The sequence below is a fragment of the Gopherus evgoodei genome, chromosome 5 (assembly GCF_007399415.2).
Source record: "Gopherus evgoodei ecotype Sinaloan lineage chromosome 5, rGopEvg1_v1.p, whole genome shotgun sequence".
Taxonomy (NCBI): domain Eukaryota; kingdom Metazoa; phylum Chordata; order Testudines; family Testudinidae; genus Gopherus; species Gopherus evgoodei.
The window spans coordinates 16,484,244-16,490,243 of NC_044326.1; positions in this window are offsets into that span (position 1 = coordinate 16,484,244).

A 6,000-nucleotide genomic window follows, 5' to 3' on the forward strand; every position below is an offset into this window, starting at 1 on the left:
GGGTGTCCCAGCCTGATAAGAGAGACCAAGACAATGTTGACTATTAAAGTCGACAGCTTGAGATATTACACTATTAGTTATGCTATTTTTAATAATCTATAATATTTGGGCTATAATTAATTAATTATACGGGTCAGATAATATCTGGGGCTGGAATGAGGTCTGAAGGGTCTATTAAGGTTGGTAATGAGAAAGGAGAAATCTAATCTAAGGACGAGGAGCCGTGAAGGAACAAATATACAACAGACTTCAGATAGCGAGGGAGAGAGAGAGAAGGGATATAGCAGACCCAGTACACACACCTCTGCTTTCATCTCAGGGCCTCATCGCAAGAACATCTTCACTCTCCCTTTCATGCTCATGCTCATGCTCATGCCCCTTTCTTTGCACAAAGGCCTGATTTGCACTGAGATGTTACAACCCCCAGGTAGTTATTTTAATGTGTACTAAGGGATTAAATGACATTTAAAAAAATAAGCCCCATGAGCGTTCCTATGGAAGGGGGAATATGGTGGGAAATCTCTAGCCCAGCGGTTCTCAAACTGTGGGTCGGGACCCCAAAGTGGGTCCTGACCCCATTTTAATGGGATCACCAGGGATGTCTTGGACTTGCTGGGGCCTGAGCCCCACCACCCAGGGCTGAAGCTGAAGCCAGAGGGCTTCAGCCCTTAGTGGTGGGGCTCAGGTTATAGGCCCCCTGCCTGATGGTGAAGCCCCCGGGGCAGCAGGGCTTAGGCTTTGCTCCCCTCTCCTGGGGTTGTGCAGTACTTTTGGTTGTCAGAAGGAAGTCATGGTGCAATGAAATTTGAGAACCCCTGCTCTTGCCACTGGTGGAGGCCAGCCTCTCTCTCTGGATGCTGCTAAACTGCCCTTGACAAGTAAGACTTTTAATATTTTCCCTGGCGCCTAAAGAGCATTTGAAATGCCTTTGGCATGTCCCATATTGTACCAAGTGGCATCTGTTTCCTAATAGACACATGTGTTTTTAGTTTATGTATGTATAGCTATACCCACTTGTGTGTTTGTGTATATATAGCTATAAATATATAATGTATATGTGTTGTATGTACCCCCACATGAAATGGCCTTATTTCCCTCTTTTCAAATTAACTTTATCAGACTGTAAGAATTATAAACCATCTCCTTCCTCAATGTTATTAACCAATATTCTAGGTGTGAAACTCAGGACTATGCCTATTTTATGGTAATTATAGCCATACAAAGAGTGTCTTTTTTTATATAATTTTTATTCCAGGGGGGGTATTATTTATCATATTAGTTCCACCCTTATTAGTTACAGGCTGAAGAAGGTGGGTGTGTTGAACAACTTCTGTCATACAAGATAATGAAGGAACCAAATTTTCCTGTTCTGCTTAGATTAGACAGGGAATTTTCTTTCGAAATAGGTCTCTCTCTACCTTTCTGAACCAACTTTAATGATAAGATACCCTTTGTGCATGTCTCCTGAAAACTGCAGGAGTGAACAGAAATGTCCTGAGATATCTCAGATTCTTCTTCTTAAACTGAATGTGGTAGGTTCTTTTGGGTAACTGTTCCTCCATTTCTAAAACCCTTATTGGTGGAGTCTCACAAGGCTCAGTATCTTGTATTATTCCACATCTACACAAAGTTAGTGGGACAGCTGGTGAGGCAACATGGATAGGAGTGTCAACAGTATGCAGATGACATCCAGCTCTTTTTTTGCATCAAATATTAATACATCATCTCTCAGCTTTTTCAGTGCCTAGCCAAAACCAGTACCTGAACAAAGAGCAGCTGGCTAAAGCTGAACTCAGGCAAAGTTGAGGTGATGCTGATGGGAAGAAGGAAGTGCTTAACGAACTTGACACCTCTCTAATATCCCCCAGAATTGAAGGGATTTGCTCTCAGATAGTTCAGCTGGTCCATGGCTTTGCGGGTCCTTTTGGTCTGCTCAATGCGGTTGGCAAATAGCTGTTGAGGCAAGAAAAATAAAACAATCAAACCCAAAAAAGCCAATTTCCATCAGCCAGAAGAATGCACTGCCATCCTATCAGAAACAGAATTGGCCACAATGATCTACATACTCATGACCTTGATCATTGCAACTCATTATACCTAAAATGCTCCAACTAGTTTAAAATGCAACTGCCCATCTGACTACTACATAGATCACCTGGAGCACACCACTGCATTGATTCCCTATTGAACAGAGAGTCCTGATACTCAAGACTCTCCAGGGATCTGAATCTAGCCACCTGATAATTTGCCTCTCCTGCCTCAAGCTTGACTCTCATTGCTACAGTGGAACGTAGCTGTTGTGAAACTGTTGACCAGTAGGAGGAAGCTCATGAGGATGGAAGGCAGAACTTTTACAGGCACTGGATTTAGATTATGGAAGCCCCCATAGTACAAGATAGAAATAATCCTGGATGTCACCAGTTTTGGAAATAAATGCAAAACTCATTTCTTCAGCTTAATGTTTCTTCATTAACTAGTTCATACACAACAACTCTCACATCCCAAGCAAAGAAAAGTCTATGGACTAATCAAGCTAGGTAGGAAGAGAGAGAAAGAGATTGCTATTCTTATTTCTCTTTTTAAATACTTGGGAGGTGCACAGATGTCTATGGTGTCTATAGCTTTTTAAGCACATAGGCGAGAGGCTTTTCCACTGAGCAACCATGTGCATTAATAAATATAAAGATTTTTCTCAAATATGCTAGTGTCCAGAAAGATGCAATTAATTCAGCGTAAATTCACTCCTGTGTTGAAAACCAGCACAAAGATGTTGAACTAGTCCAAAATAGAGTGTGAGTGAAACTAAAGTGATGCATAAGCCAAGAGTAGTCTCTGCAGCTGGTTGACTTGCCCCCATAGCAAATAACTAATAAATAAGACATCTTTTATTTTATTCCAGGAAATTATACTTCACCCATCACCACAGAAGCTGAGCTCTTATGGCACAGAATATTATGAAATACTAATTTTTTTATGCTGTTGTAATGAACAGGAAGTTTAAGCTTATGACTCAATGAATTTTGGGTATCATGAAAAACACACCAGAAGAGACAAATCTTTAACACAGACTGAAGGGGAAGAAACACAAAACAACACAAAGCAGACAGATTCTTCATGTGCTGTATATATTTTTCTGCCTGCTAAAATCTCTGCTCTTGTCTACTATGGCAGCATCAGTGATGTTAAAATTACCCTTCAAAGGCCTCCTCCTGTGGCTTTATAAAATGCTGAGGCTAAATTTGACCTTTGTTAACTTATGCAGCCTCCTGAGGAAAAAAATCCCACGACGCTTGGGCTTTACTCCACTGGGCAACAGAAAAGTAAGGCCCATTAGTGATGGGTGAGACAAGACTGTATTCTTTACTTATAATAGAAAAGGTGGCTCTGCTAATGCATATTTGGCTGTGGAAAGTGATAGGAAACACTGCCCCAGCAGGGTGAGGCATACAATCCTTTTCACCTTGTGCATTTCACGCCAGTCATGAATCCCTTATCTGACGCTGTATGTAAGAGGGTGGCACATATATATGGATTTTGTATGTCTGGATACCACCTGTTTTATCTGTTAAATTTCAGAATGTTCATGCTAGCCTTTGCTCTAGAATGACTAGAAAGGGAAGGTGCCATGTATTACCAGGGCCAGCGGGGAGGGGGCACGTGGGGCAATTTGCCCCGGGCTCCGTAGGGGCCCCCAAGAGAACGGGTGAGCGTCCCGCACCTCTCCCAGAGCCTCGGCTCACCCAGGGGCGTCCCTGAGCAGCTGTGCAGGTGAGTCCCGCGGGGCCCGAGCTCCTCCCCGCTCAGAGCCGCGTGGTAAGGGGGGGGTCTGGGAGCTCAGGCCCAGCAGTAGCCCATAGCCCCGCCCACTTATCACGTGGCTCTGAGCGGGGAGGAGCTCAGGAGCCCCGCTGGGGTCACGCTGCACAGCTGTTCAGGGACGCTCCTGGATAGGACGCCCTGGGAGGAGGGGTGTTGGGTGAGGGGCAGGGAGTCCCGGGGACAAGGAATGGGGGTAGGCATTCTGGGAGTCTCTCAAGACTCAGCGGGGGGGGGGGGGCGGATAGGGGTTGGGGCAGTCAGGGGACAGGGAGTAGGGGTGGTGTCTCGGGGGGACGGTGAGGGGCAAGGAGCAGGATAGGGTGGGGATTCTGAGGGGGGTGAGGAGTTGGGGGTCAGGAAGTGGGTGGGGGTCAGATAGGGGGCAGGGCCAGGCTGTTTGGGAGGCACAGCCTTCCCTACCCTAAAGCTCATTCAGCAGTTTGAGACTTGCAGAAGAGCCAAGCTGTTAGCTTTTCCATTAGGGCTACCATCCCTTTCACTTCTCAAATGCCAAATTATAGTCTATATTTAATTTCAGTATCATAGGCAGATTCATGTCAGGGGAGGGTAGCCTCATTTAAAATTAGCAACTGAGGGAGAGATCACATGAGAAGATTAATATCCTCCACCACCTACCTCCTTCCCAACCCTACTAAGGGAGACATCTCCTCCCCCCCCCCCCCGCATTCCCTGAGGCTTCAGGGGAGTTAATTCAGTGGTTCTCAAACTTGTCCTGGTGAGCAATTACACATAGCAAACCTCTGAGTGTGACCCCCCTCTGTGTCAGAGGGTGGAGATGGATGGCAGGAGAGAGATCACTTGATCATTACCTGTTAGGTTCACTCCCTCTGGGGCACTTGGCATTGGCCATTGTCGGTAGACAGGATACTGGGCTAGATGGACCTTTGGCTTGACCCAGTATGGCTGTTCTTATGTTCTAAGCTAAATGAACCCAGTTATGAAGACAGATGAGTCAAGGAAGCCAGCAGAGTATCAGAAACCTGGAAAAATCTCTGACTGGATGGGCTCAGGCGTTTGGTCACAAGCTGAGGTGGTTCAAAAGTTTTTTTTTTTAATTTTTTTAAGCAGAATTTTGTGGTGTTTCTTTAAACAGTCAGACACAGCAAACAGCAAATATTTGGCCACACACTTCTGTAACCCCAAACCATATTCAGGTTTTGGCAGACTTATTTCAGCTTTTCAATTAAAAAAAACACAACAAATATTGAAGGAAAGCAGACGTAGTCCATGATTTTTTTCTGCTTTTTAAAAACCCCTAGTTTTCGATCCAAAAAAAGCTTTGACGGATAATATTTGTCATACCCTTTTAATGAGCTTTAGTGCCTTTTAGCACTAGCTGATTCTGAGAACCAGTGATACCTTGTAAAGAAGTTTTCTCAAAACTGGTTTTGTGCCGAGATGCGGAAGGTTTATTTTTCCCAGGGCTGCCCGTGGAGGGGAGCAAGTGGGGCAATTTGCCCGGTCCCCACAGGTGCCCCCACGAGAATATAGTATTGCAATATTTTTTTTACGGAAGGGGCCCCTGAAATTGCTTTGCCCCAGGCCCCCTGAATCCTCTGGGCAGCCCTGTGTATTACAGCAAAAACACCATGAAATTCAAAGAGGCTGCCAAGTCTGTGGCTATAATGTACTCCTGTGTCTAGCTAGCTGTTGCTGTTGTATGTTTTTGTATTGCAGTAATGCCTACGAGCCCTCACCATGGACTAGGATCCCATTGTGGTAGGCACTGTGCAAATACCAAACCCAGCAATCTGTATGCTCCACAATCTTCTGTTGATGTTGTCACTGGGTGACTGGCCCATTTAAGGGGAGATGGGGTTTAGCACCACCTGTGATTAATCAGCTGTTTAAGGCTGTGGGTCTCAGCTTTCTTTACCTGGTCTTTGTAAAGGCCAGGAGGAGCTCAGCTGAGCTGGAGAGCTGCAGGGGAAGTAACCTAGTGATTAGGATATTTTGAGGTACATGGTCTGGGCGCATAAGAACTGCAATAAGCAGGTAGGTTCCAATAGGTGTCCATTCCAAGACCTGGAACCTGGAAGAGAACTGGTTGGGAGAGGTGAGGGAAAAGTTCTGGGAACTGTAGGCTAGGCCGAGCAGTGAAACTATTTTCTGCCTGTCTCAGGCCACATCCAGACTAGGGTATTAAAATCGATTTTAGAT